Genomic DNA, 14,451 nt, shown 5'->3' with positions numbered 1-14,451 from the left:
CTGCCTCTTGACGGCCCAGAAAGTCAATGAAGAAAATGTTTAAATATACCAAGTGACTACCGTGCCTCAACTATATGTTTATCAAGCGACGCGAATACTTTTTGTGCGAAAAAACAAACAAAAATAACGAGTTTATTCGACTATTTCTTTTCTTCCTTGTAGGCCAGAAACGAGACTTCCTTAGATTTCCACGACGCATGCGCGAGAATTGCGATCTGAAGTAGTGTAAGCAGATCGCAAATCTCGCGCATGCGTCGTGGAAATCTAAGGAAGTCTCGTTTCTGGCCTACAAGGAAGAAAAGAAATAGTCGAATAAACTCGTTATTTGTGTTTGTTTTTTCGCACAAAAAGTATTCGCGTCGCTTGATAAACATATAGTTGAGCCACGGTAGTCACTTGGGATATTTAAACATTTTCTTCATTGACTTTCTGGGCCGTCAAGAGGCAGTCCCTTAGGAGCCAATGTGGTAGTTATACAGCTCTCAAATTTAATCAAAAATATCTTCATTTGTGTTCCGAAGACGAACGAAGGTCTTACGGGGTTGGTACAGCATGGGGGTGAGTAATTAATGACTTAATTTTCATTTTTGGGTGAACTAACCCTTTAAGACGTTTTAAGACCTTAAATTTAAAGTTCAGAATTTTAGACTTTTTAAGACCCCGCGGAAACCCTGTTCTAGTAACTTCCTAGAAATAGCTCAGAAGCTTGGTAACTGCTTAACAACCACCTAAAATGTTCTAGAAAACTCCTAGAAAGAAACTATGCAGAATATTAGTAACCACCCAGAGTGTTCTAACAACTCCTCAGAAACCACTCAGAACCTTAGCAACCAACCTTCAACAGAAAGGCTCTAGAATCTCCCTAAAAACTATGAGAAACTTTATCAACGCCATCAACCACCGTGACCCACAACATTCTCAAACAATTCCTTAAAAAACACCCAGAACACTTAGTAACCATATAAACTCCTCAGAAATCACTCAGAACCTCAGCAACCACCCAAATAGCATCTCCCAGGAAACTATGCAGAATCTTAGCAACCACCAAAAACAATGTAACAACTCCCATTAAACCACTCAGGGGTGAGTTTCCCGAAAGCATCGTTAGCCAACTATGGTCGCAAGTTCCGTCGTTATCAGCATAGTTCAACGATTCAGTGTTTCCCGAAACCATCGCTCCAACAAACATTCGCAAACAGCATCGCAAAGTTGTGTGGTTTGAACGGCAGCTCTCGACCTGTGGTTAGATGCATCGTTTCTATATTGCATGACATTTTGAGGTAATAAATCCTTATCTTGAGCAAAATAAGCAAGCTGACATTCAGTACAATCGGTGTCTTTTATTTAGAATACATACGAATGGAATTTACGTCTTTTAGTTTTTCGAAAGATTTAAAGTAGCGTGTTTGAAGAGTGTGCATGTGCGAACGTGCTCTACTAATTTATTTATTTAATTTTATTTATTTAGTCCTCAGATGACATGTCTGTAATTTATATAAAACAAATCTAGCATTAATTGGATCTCAAACAGTTTCATTAAAAGTAGGTATTACTCCACCACGTCCGAAACCAACGTGGTTGAACGATACTTTGCGACAGTGGGTTTCGGGAAATAGTCGTGACTAGCTACGTCGTTGATTTTTCCAACGATGCATCATACTATGGTAGTGAATCAGCGAACTACGTCGTTGTACGGGAAACGCACCCCAGAACAGTTTAGCAACCAGCTAGCAAATCCCAGAAAACAACCAACAACTTAGGAACTAAAAAGTACCTTAGCAACCCCTAGCAACGACACAAGTTCTAGAAACTCCATGGAAACCCCTCAAAACAACTTAGCAAGCCGTGGCAGCTACAATACAGCACTCTAGCAATGCATAGGAAATAAAACACGTTAGCAAATGTGAATTGTATGGAATGAATCATAGGGACATTTTTATCTGAAAATGTCAAAATCGAGTTAAATTTTTTAGAAAAAATTTACACATAAAAGCATTGTCCAACAAAATTAAATGTATTTGTGCTATTCTGCAAAGTAATTGTTGTGTAGCCTCGCTTCTGTAAGAACAACGAGGATATAAAGTCTTTGTGAAGTCTTTGAAAACTGGTACAGTCAAATCCCCAGATAGCTATCTGCCGGAGCAGCGCTTTATAGGCAGACTGTGTTGAAAGAGGCGAATGGGACATTTGTCAACATTAAGCCCTCAGAAAGCAAGGTCAGACATATCTCCACAGCTCTACTAACAACTGTCTTTCGCTCTTAATTAAAAAGAAATGCACAAAGGGAATGATGGACATTAAAACCTTGCAGTGATACGCACATTCAAACATCTGAACAGCTGGTAGATATGTATTTCTGCCTAATGGCCCAGAATTCAGCCAGCAGGCACAAGTGAGGACGTTCACCCTTAACTAGTCCCTCTGGAATAAGATGATCACATAGAACCATCCTACAGTCTGTCAGCAAAAACCATCGCTCAATAAGATAATCACCATGGCATTTACATTACCATTCAATATGCGTGGTGGCTGAACAAAGTCCTGCTCTTTTCCAGTCACATGGCGTGATATAAATTGCACAATTATCTTGAACAATAAAAAGCATCTAAGAAAGATGGTCTCATACATATGCATTGAGAGCAGTTCATCTATTTTCACTTTCTTCATTTCTCACACACTTAAAGAGGTAAAGTATATTATCATAAAATATATTATAAAAAAAAACCCTATTAACACATCAGTCAAAATTATTAAATGTAATACATGAAAATTTTTTATTTTAGACTTGTAACAATATGGTTCCATTCCTTAACATTAGTTAATGCATTATGTATCACAAACTAACAATGAAAATAATACAATAATTCTGAGGTATTAATCTAATTAATTTCCACATTAGATATGGATAATAAAACTATTTTTAAATCTTAAGTTGTATAAATAAATGAAACTTTAATGTATCATAAAATATGAATAATAGAACTTTTTTATAACATTAACCTAGATTAAAGCTGCAGTCCGTAACTTTTTGGGGTAAACATTATTATCCCAATTTTTTTTTTTTTTTTTTCTTTTTTTTTTTGAGCAAGTTCATAACCAGCCAGTGTTCAAAACTATCTGCTCGGCTTAGCTTGATTCAAAATGTTAAGCTTGTAATACTGTTTTTTAATTGAAGTGTTACTGGTGGATTTCCGCGGGAGATTCGAGCATGTCTTTGCGTCATTACGTCACATCTGTACACATAAAGGAGGAGTTTCGGCTAGTCAGCTATTGCGTGTGAAGATGTTGGAGGTGGAGATTTATAGCCTTTTCTCACAGCACTTAATATCAAGTCAAGTCAGGTCAAATATATTTATATAGCGCTTTTCACAATAGAGATTGTATCAAAGCTGCTTCACAGTATCAATCAAGACAACATAACAGTGTTTGTTTATTCATGAAAAAAAAGACAATCAAGATTGGTAGAGCTGATCAATGGTATGATGGGTCATTTAATTTGAATATCCCCAACTGAGCAAGCCAAAGGCAACAGTGGCAAGGAACCAAAAAACTCCATCAAGTGACCCGATGGTGTCCTAAAACTCCATCAGATGACCCAATGGAGAAACAAAAACCTTGGGAGAACCCAGGCTCAGTCGGGGGCCAGTTCTCCTCTGGCGTTTATGAACTAGAGGCCAAATTTACAGTAACTGTAAGATAAAAAATGTATATGAATGCCAGGCTAAATAAATGCGTCTTTAGTCTAGTTTTAAACTGGGAGAGCGAGTCTGAGCAACGAACGATATCAGGAAGGCTATTCCAGAGTGGAGCTAAATGTGAAAATGCTCTCCCTCCTTTGGTGGATCTGGATATCCTAGGAATGACCAGAAGCCTCGAATTTAGTGATCTTAAAGAGCGCGATGGATTGTAGGGCGATATAGTTAAACTTATCAATTTGATGGCAGATCCAGAAAGATTCAAACGATAATCACAAGTGACAAGTGATTCACCCGTTGTAAAATCCAAAAGACTTCGGACCTCGGAGTGGCTAGAGAAAAAAGGAGACTGCAACCGGCCCATGCGAAAACAAGGATGAATATCTAAAGGGATTTAAATGTATTCACGCAAAGCTGATGTTGTTAAAGGGCCCCTATTATGCTATTTTAAAGTATCCTAATGTTGTTGTGGAGTCTCCAACAACATGTTTAGATGCATCAAAGGTAAAAAAAAAAAAACTGTTTAATTTCCTCATAATATATATTTGCACATCATCACTTTTTCAATGAATCTCAAACGACTCGTCATCCTCTAAATCGCTTTTTTCCGCAAGCTACTCTGCTCTGATTGGCCAGACAGCTCAGTCTGTTTTGATTGGCCTACCGCGTACAGCGCGTGCGTCAAAAACAAAAATGCCCATTGCCGTGTCAGCTCTGCTTGTCCTGAGGCTTCCTACACTGTAAACTAGACACAGTAACGAACAATCACGTCGATTTGACCATATCAATGCGAGCGCGACTCCGATTATGAAAGACTGGAAGAACTCGTTATTCAACCCGAACCTCTATCGCAAGGACGAATTGAGCAGGACGTTTCTCAGAGATACACTACCGGTGCTCAGTATGAGGTACATAAGATGTTGCAACTGTAACTAATTCCTCACCATCATCAATAACAAGTGCATGTCCATCAACAAACCAATTCTTTTAGTTGTACTAATTTATTTACAAACTATTTTTCTAATATATTGCGGTGAACACACTGTATCAATTACAGTGGATGCAGTTAACTGTTATGCAATATACAATAGCCAAGCTCTAGAGTGAATGATCTGATGTAACATAAACATTGGTAAAGCCAATATTTCCTCAAACTAAGTATTAGAATAAAAAAAAAACTTTTACAGTTACATGCTGTTCACAGATTTTGCAATTTATGTGACTTTTTCGGTAAAATCCAGAATGTAGACTTTTTCATTGGATACTAAATCATCAGTTCTCTCAAAATATAGTAGAACTATATCTCTCACAGGTCTCTATTTATTATAAATACTACTACTAATGTATTGCTTTTCCATCTGAGCTATGATATTGCACAAGGGCAATAACTTGCCTGCAGGGCTTGTGTCTGAATATCCCTGCATCATCAACCTTCATAACAGCTGGATTCACCAAATCTCGGATATTCTCTGTGCGATCAACATCTGCAACCATCACAGTCTTGTTACCGGGACAATACTTCTCAGACAAAGACAAATCAAACTAAAGCTACGTAATTTAACAAACCCATAAAACAGTAGAATTATTATAAATTGGGGGAATCAGAGGGTTTTAACTCACAGTGGATGTTGGCAGAGGAGTCTTGGGACCTGAGATACACCATCCAATATCCTGTGAGAACGAGACATATACCTGGATGAGAGTAAAGCCTATGAAATTGTGTCTGATGGTAGTTGTGTATGCTACACCCATTCTCACTTTCACACACACACACACACAAAATAGATGAGGGGACCCTCCTAGTTACAGCTCTAAATTGGGCGCAAGGCTGCAGGTCTCAAGGGCTGATGATGGTGTAACCCCACCTGAGTACACGGTGACGTCAAGACTCTCTTGATCTTGGGATTAATATCAACCCCTTAGTGTGTTTGTGCATGAGTAGAGGGGAGGTGCGAATTGAGCTCGGCAGAAATGCACGCAATCATTCCAAAATAATAATTTGATACATCGCATTTACAATAACATTGCTTAATATTGGAGAGAGTGCAATTCCGGGGAGCCAGACTCTGCAGGTGAGGGCTCGTCTGAAAGGCCAGTCTGCTTGCTGAAGGGGGGGCGGAAGGAAATGTGTAGTGATTAGCATGAAAGTCAGACAGAGTGGGTCCAGTTGACTTGAGTGTGTTATATCAATTTTCATTGTTTCCTTAAAGAATTGCAATAAATATATTCCAAAGATCCCAGGGTCCATCATCTAGAATGTTACGCATAAAATCATTCAGCTCCAAGAGCTGAGTGGAGACGCATCCAAGTTAAGCATTCCTATTCCTTGGAACACAAAAGTGTTTTATTGCTTGAGCATGGTCAGGACAATAGAGAGCATATTTAAATGACATGAACTTTATGTATTCTTAATAAAATTTATATTGTTTAAAAATTGCCATTGGATGTAGAACAAAAGTAAAAAAATAAAATAAAAATAAAAAACGAAATAACCGCCCACTTCTTGTCGGTCAGCCATAACAACTGCACAGAGCTCCAGTATAACCAATGCAACTGATATTGAAAATCATCATAATTTTGATTTATTCAAAATGTCTTATTTGGGAACAATAAGCATCTCTTAGTATTTTAGTTAATCAAAAAAATAAGATTTGATGTAAAAACAACTTAAATAGTTTAGCCTGTTTGTCACACAGCTATCATTTGGCTCAGGGTTCGAAATGAGGGGGGTCTGGGGGGGGGTCATTAGGGAACCCCCATAAGAATTTATTTTTGGATTTTGGGGGGTCTCCGACAAATATTTTAACATTAAAAATAATTGTGAAAAATTATAGGTCTTTAGTGACATTTCATATTTTTAACATTAATTAATTTATTTACTAGCGCGAGGCAGCAATCAGGGCAGCTATTAGCCGAATGCACGAAGTCCAGACAGTTGCGCTGTTGAGGCTCGCTCAGTTATTTATAATATATAAAACATGAAAAAACATACATGTATGTGTATGTATATATATATATATATATATATATATATATATGAAGAGTTCAGATGCAAAAGCCTCTAAATGCCATTTGAAATTTTCTTCTTTAATGATGATTTTTATCAAACTTGTATATTTAAGTTCAGTAATTTCACTTAAATGGCAATGATAATTACCTATTAATTGTTATTTAAGTGAAATTACTGAACTTAAATATACAGGTTTCATAAAAATCATCATTAAAGAAGAAAATTTCAAATGGCATTTAGAGGCTTTTGCATCTGAACTCTTCATATATATATATATATATAGCCTACACGACCTCGAGTGCTGTTTTCCTAAATGCTATCACAATTGAAACCGATATTTACATTTCATAAGTTCAATAGACAAACATTTAAAAGCTTATAAGTTAGGCTACTTGCATTTTTAGGCGCAAATTATGACTGTTTTCCTTCTGTTTCAGCAGTGAAAACAGTTCCAAACAACAGCGCATCTCAAAGCAACACTCACCCATGATTCATTACTGAACGAATCAGCATTTTGAACTAATCTCTCGAGTCAAAGATTCAATTACCCAATATAAAACAGCCTCATTCTGAATAAATCGGCCGTTTGAACGATTCGTTTAAATGAATGACTCAATGACTCGCTCATTAATATGACCGCATGCCACCTCTTACTGGCGGTTTAGTTTCAAAGTATCACTCTTTTCAACATTCCTTATTTGTATATTAAAAATATTTAAAACAGTCTCATAATCTCATTTAATACAGTTATAACTTTTACTACAAACATTTTAGGGGACGCACCCCCAAGGCCCAGTCATTGCCTGATTTGGCTTCAGAAGACCTGATTTGGCTTCAGTCCATTGCAATGTGGCACAAGTAGTATATTAAATGTACAGTCAAAATTTCTCAAAAGTAGCCACACATTATGTTAATCATCATAATTTGTGTTTCAGAAAAGAATAAAATATCTTATTTTTTCACAATTACAAACAAGGCCTTTTTTATTCAAAATGATTGACTTCAAGCTATTCATGGCTACTGGCACCTTACAGGCTTGTGGGGAAAGTTTGAGCTTCTGATTACTTTCCAAGCCTTGAACCTGATCCTTTTAATCAATGCAAGCTCATTTAAAAAAAAAAAAAAAAAAAAAAAAAATCATATAACAGTCTTTTCATTTTTCATTACAGCCACTGGGGGAAATGATTTCCTTCAGAAAATGTTTACTGAGAAAAATATACTGAAGTTATCATATTTAGCCACAGTAAACAAACACATCATCATCTATCCCCCACCCCACACCGCATTTTTATGGAGTCGTAGAACAGTCTATTGCAAAAATTGCAGAGCTAGTCTACAAAATATCATTAAAGCTTTATTAAACAGATTACTCCTGGAAATAAGAAAAGGACATCTGACTTGATGTCATTTATAAAAGTAAGACTGAAAGAGTTTTATGTATAGTTTAATCAAACACACATTTGGTCTACACAGAAACACACACTCCGAATTCTCTCAGGGTCATTTCCTGTATCGATTTAAAACTGCATACACAAGGACATGACCTCTCCTGCGGCTCTCATAATGAACGAGGGAAAAAAAATGGGCAGGAAATTATTTTTCTGGATGAAAATGTTTGGAATTTTTCAGCACCCTCGCAATATTAATATGAATTAGTGCGGCAACACTAAATTAACATGAATATGCAATTTTCTCTACCCAAAAACATCCATCATTCCTGTGGCAGACCATGTAACCTTGACTTGTAAACAGGCACACACAAAAAAAAGCATTCCTCAACTAATAGTCCTGATTCTAGATTGAAGGGCATTTCTATGCACAAGCAGCATAACCTGGGGTCATTCGATTTGGATTACTTTAAAGAGCTGTCAGCCTGTGAGGAAATGCATTTCCTTTTTTAATAGTTCATATCTGCAGTCTAAAATATATGTGTCCTTCTCCACCTTAACATTTAACCTTCATGAGACATGCAACAGGCCAGGGAATTTAAATTTAGTTTCAACTTTACTCAAGTTTTGCATGCAATGGCATTTTCCCTGTGATTCATTGAGCCAGCAGCCCTTGGTGAAAATGCCAATTATTGACTGAACTAAAAGGAACTAAAAATGACAAAAGGAAAAATAAATAAATAAATAAATAAATAAAAGTATAAATAAATAAATAAATAGATGAAGAACTATAGTGAAAATAGATACATTTTGGTAATATAAATATCTATTTCTGTATTTTACATGTGTTTATTTATTTATTTATGCATTTATTTATGTATTTATAGATTTATTTATACATTTATGTATATATTTATTTATTTACATATATTTATTTATTTCTACATATATTTACTTATGAATTTCCACATTACTACATTTATTTATTTATGTATTTCCACATTTCTGAATTTATTTATTTATTACCATTTATTTTTCCCTGTGCCTAAATGAGTGGGGGGTGCCAACATCAGTCTGAAGCAGGATTGGTTAGAGCAATAAGATCAATAAATAGATAAATACATGTAAAAATGCAGAAATAGCCATTTATATTACAAAAATGTATTTATTTTCACTATATTTATTGCATTTATTTATTTATTTTTACTTTTATTTATTTATTTTTCCTTTTGTCATTTTTAGTCCTTCATATAATAGTCATAGATTAACAAATTCTGTCATCATTTACTCCTCATCATATGATTCCAAGCCTATACGAAGAACATTTTAGAAAAAAAAAAAAAAAACAAGATGGGTGGATGGATGGATGTTGACTAAAGAAAAAGGCAAATATATATTTTTGTGCTCCACAGAATATGGAAAGTAACAAAGGGTTGGAATGACAAATACAGGGTGAGCAATTGATGACATTTTTAGGTGAACTATCCCTTTAAGCATTTAAAGGTTTTGTTGTCCTTCACATTTTTCAAGGAATAGGAACACTAGATATTTTATCAGCCCATATGCGAGTGATTACACAAAAACAGCATGTGAAAAGGAAAACAAAAAACCCCGATATCCTCCTATATTCCATCCGGAGCGATTGCTCTGTTTATTATTGCAGGAAGTCAGGCAATCAATGATGGGAAATAAGAGCTGCTTCAGGGCTGCACTGTCCAATAACATAGTACATATAGGTCTAATAAGGAACCATCATTGCGATGTGTGTTTATTGAATGCACTTCCGAAGATCAGCGGTATTACATAGTATCTGATGAACAAGGCTTTACTGTTCTATGACCACATGATTGAAAAGACTCATTATTCACCATACAAATACTTTCGTGTCAATACTTGTACTCCCAAAATATAAAAATGTTGTCATTATTTGCTAACCCTCCAAACATGTAGGTAATATTTTCTGTGGAACACAAAAAGAGAAAATCTGAACAATGCACATAAGTTCAAAGCGACTGTCAAGCTCTAAAATGGATAACAATCACCAAAAAGTATTGTTGAGTTAGAGGTAGAAAGGATGTGCCCAATTGGAATAACATGACGTTGAATAAGGACAGAATTTTCATTTTTATGTGTACTTCTGTAAATTAAACAAACATTTCTGCAAATTTAAAGTAAGCACCTTCTACAGAAAAAAAAAAACTGATCCACCAGTGAATACCTGTCATATGTTCTCTCCCATCCCTCCACCTCGGTCACAGGATATCCTAACACAGGAAAAGGCTAAGTTGCCTTGACAACAGTAGCATGAATCATCCAGGGTTACTGTAGTATCCTGCTGAGGGCTTCCTGTACCGGACCATCAGGCTTCAGTCGATGACCTTTTATCTGCGGAACAGCATGATGGCCTGTGCGGTCTTTTCTTGTTCCTCCTGTCGGCACAGGGTGGACATCTGAATGTATTCAATATTTATATGAATTTTGCACAGTACTGTATTTGTGACTTTACAGGGTCTAGTAAAAAAAAGGGGAAATTACAAATTATTGTATGAAAAAGTCAGAAGAGGGAGTTAGGGCATGTGATGAGTAAAAAGGAAATGAGAGGGAGGAGGAAATATGATGCTGTGACAGCAGAAAAATAAAAGCTTTTGCGGGAAAGGAAGGCAGGGGTGTGTGAGTCTGATGTGATCAGTTCATGAACAACCATCAACCCTGCATGTGCATTTGACGTAAATTAGTTAAATTAGAACACCGGAACAGAAGAATGTGTCTCTCAACAGAACAACTCCCTGTTTCTGATCTCACAAATGTACAATGTGCGTCATATGCCACAATAGGGAATCAGACCATTCCAGAAAAAAAAAAAAAAAACTTTAGAGTTCTGATATGTTGTTAGTCTCTCATAATTACAACCAATTGTCAATCTCACAATATCAAATCAAACCTCTGTGTGTTCAACATCTGATTCGGATGAACTATCCACTGAGCTGATATTCTCAGAACACCACACATTGTCAGAAAAAAAGGTACGAAAGCTGTCACTGGGGCGGTACCTTTTCAAAAAGGTACACTTTTGTATCCAAAGGGTGCATATCGATACCATAATTGTACAAATATGTACCATGAAGGTACCAATATGCACCCTTTAGGTACAAAAGTGTACCACGAAAGTACCAATATGCACCCTTTAAGTACAAAAGTGTACCTTTTGAAAAGGTACCGCCCCAGTGACAGCTTTCGTACCTTTTTTTCTGAGAGTGCAGGTTTGAGATGATATTCACCAATGATCACGTGCGTGAACTCGACAATCGACTACTGTGGGCTTCGACCGAAAACATGAAGCAAATAGATGTATGTGAGCTGGCTGAATTAACATCATTTTTATTCATATCTTTCACATCTACTGCAGTCAGATTGACCGTGGTCACTCTTAATAACACGACTCACATGGCTGTGCACTCGTAATGACAAATCAAGGATGTTAAGAGGCTAAAAGCAGGTTTAGAACTCACCCCATTGAAGTCAACAGGGTGCAAATTTAAAAAGACGATAACACGGTGTAGGCAACACCGATTTTTGTCGTTTTTGTCTGTACAGACAGCACTCCAAATATACAAAAAAATGAGCTCAATGTTAAAACTGACCGGAGTTGTCCTTTAAAGGGATACTCCAGTTTTTTTGGGAAATAGGCTCATTTTACAACTCCCCCAGAGTTAAGCAGTTGAGTTTTACCGTTTTCGAATCCATTCAGCCGATTTTCTGTTATTTAGAAAAATATCAGTAACCAGACAGTTTCTGGTCTCATTGACCACCATAGTATATTGTTTTTTTTCCTACTATGGAAGTCAATGAGACCAGAAACTGTCTGTTTACTGATATTGTTCTAAATATCAGAAAATTGGCTGAATACATTGGAAAATGGTAAAACTCAACTGTTTAACTCTGGGGGAGTTGTAAAATGAGCCTATTTCCAAAAAAAAAGTGGAGTATCCCTTTAAAAGGAACCACGGGCATGTACAATACCAGTTGAAAGTTTACACATGTGACAGAATTGTTCATGATCTTTAAAGACATTTTGATTTGGGCTGTCAAAATTTACGTGAAATAAACATTTTCAGTTTAATATTTTAAAAATAACAATTAACACAGAACCTGTTTTTCTGTCATCCTTTGGCTGCGCTACAGTACATAATCACGTTATCATTCAAGTGCTATTAAACCAAAACACAAAAGTGGCAAAATTGAGTATCCTCGTAAGAATGAACTTAAACTATTTAAAACGAGTTAAATGAACTTGTGTGTCACTTAAAGTGACAGCAGCCTAACAAACCTGTTGCTGTCTGTGTCATTAGCATTAATCTAACAACAAAAGACAAAGAGAAAACCACTCTGCTCCTGACTAAATAACTTTTATACTGTTAATAAGGATATATATATATATCTACATCTATCATTTTCCTGGTTTTTCTTCACAAAGCAGCAAAATACTAAAACACTCCGTTTTTATCAATTTATGCTCACGATTAGACTTTAAAAAAATGAAAAATAAAGTGTAAAATGTCTACTTTTTTGTGTCCACTTACAATTGAAACAAAATATAGTGCTATTGTAAAATAAAGAAAATATACAGGGTTTGCTTTCTGCCCCTTTCGCGCTACAGAACTTTTTTTTCTGTATAGCATCATTTTATCGTCGCCGGCAGGAAAGGAGGAGAAGACTGCAAGTTGACTTCTTATTATGTCATCAGACCATATATTAAAAACCTTGTCTCCTCTTCTCCCCACGTGCTGCCACGGCTCATTTTTCCTGCCACATTCTGTTTTTTGTTTTTTGTTTTCGGATTTTTGGGAACCAACAGAACGTCCTGTAAAAGGTCTGAAAGTCCGAACCATACAGAAATGCTTTCACACTAGAAACGAACCAAACCTTTTTTCAGTTTGATCCGGTAAAATTGATTCGGACCAAACTGAAAGGTCCGAAAGTCCGGACCAAACAAGGTGTAAAAGTTGTTCCCAACGTCAGCTGTTTCTATAAATTTGTAACTACATTTTGAAAAGATTTAGTTGGACAGATAATAAGGAAAAATAACTAACAAGTAGCAAAACCGAATATAATAAATTATAAAATAATATATAACCAAATAACACTGTTTAAAACAAGTCTCAAACGAACAAGGGAAAAGTTCAGTGGAATTAAAGCACTCATAACTGAGCGGAGAATTTGTGAAATGAGCCATGGGAGATGGAAAATCAGTCCTTGGATACCAAAAGAAACTGTTATTGTTTTTAGATCAGTGAGGTGTTTAAAGCGGGAGGGGTAAGACTCTCTTGCTCTCTTGAGAAAGTGGTGGTATATTGCACAGGTGGCAGTAGTTAACAGCAGGGGTGAACTGATCTGTTTTTACACACTCTCTGTTTGTCTTTCTGCCTTTCACTCCATCTACACTACTAGTGATGCAACAAGCTTAAACGTGTCCACTCTAATCATCTGAGCTTATTACTTAAATGCATGGTATGGATTGCAAACCCTTAAGAACAATTGACATAGTTGTTGTCAGTTGCTTGTTATAAAGCACGCCATCATCTAGTAACAACAGAAAAGAAATAAAAACTACTATTTCGGACAGCTGTGTAGGCGATTGGCTTTCAAGCAGGTGTTGTGGTGATGATTTGCACAGAGAGGAGAACACTGGTAAGTCTGTCCGTTAGAAAAAAAAACAGTGGCACTAAACACAGCGACAGGAGTGGTAAAACTATTAGGTCAGTGTGTTTGAGAGGGGTAAAGCAGGACTAACGTTATTCTAACAGCTCTCGGGTCATTAACACTCTGTGGGGAAACCAGCAGGAGAGCGTTTCACAAGACCAACCTCAGCACAGACACCTGAACTCGTATCCAGTAAGATACAGAGATGGCAATCTGACCAGTGGCCCATGGATCTCTGTGTGAGAACAGGTCAGGTTTTGGTGAAAGCGAATGGAGATTCCATTTGAATGTCTCATCTGGAAAAACAGATATGCACAGATGTACATACATCATTTTGAGGTTTGAAATACCGTAATGCTAAAATACCGTAAATATACAATGATAGCAAATCACAGTTTTAAAGGTATAATTAATCCAAATTCACCCCCATGCCATCCCAAACCTGTATTTTTTTTTTTAAATTTCATAATAGAAAAATTAAATGTTTTATATATATATATATATATATATATATATATTCATGCCTGCTCCAAATAAAATAAAATAAAAGCTTTACTCAGTCATCTTAAGCTGCATGACACCTTTATTTGGCTGAAATTCAAGTATGTATTTACTAAAAAATATGTTAAAAAAAATCACCTGCCAAATATCTGAAATA

At 36.1% G+C, this 14,451-nt stretch overlaps 1 protein-coding gene across 2 annotated transcripts in view; it reads right to left on the bottom strand.

Annotated features, from left to right (window-relative positions):
* Nucleotides 1-14,451, bottom strand: part of sema3ab (sema domain, immunoglobulin domain (Ig), short basic domain, secreted, (semaphorin) 3Ab) — a 113,844-nt gene that overhangs the window by 77,112 nt on the left and 22,281 nt on the right. The window contains exons 2-3 of one of the 2 annotated variants that reach the window (XM_089116327.1): nt 10,312-10,522; nt 5,316-5,366 (exon numbers count right to left, since the gene is read on the bottom strand). The gene's annotated coding sequence lies outside the window, so the exon portion shown is untranslated. The remainder of the gene's footprint in view (nt 1-5,315; nt 5,367-10,311; nt 10,523-14,451) is intronic. The other variant, XM_089116328.1, reaches the window with a different exon arrangement.

The sequence above is a fragment of the Pimephales promelas genome, chromosome 10 (genome assembly GCF_988280905.1).
Source record: "Pimephales promelas chromosome 10, fPimPro1.hap1.1, whole genome shotgun sequence".
In the NCBI taxonomy this organism is placed as follows: Eukaryota; Metazoa; Chordata; class Actinopteri; order Cypriniformes; family Leuciscidae; genus Pimephales; species Pimephales promelas.
The sequence above is the reverse complement of the archived record's forward strand: the minus strand, read 5'-3'. Positions and strand labels throughout refer to the sequence as shown.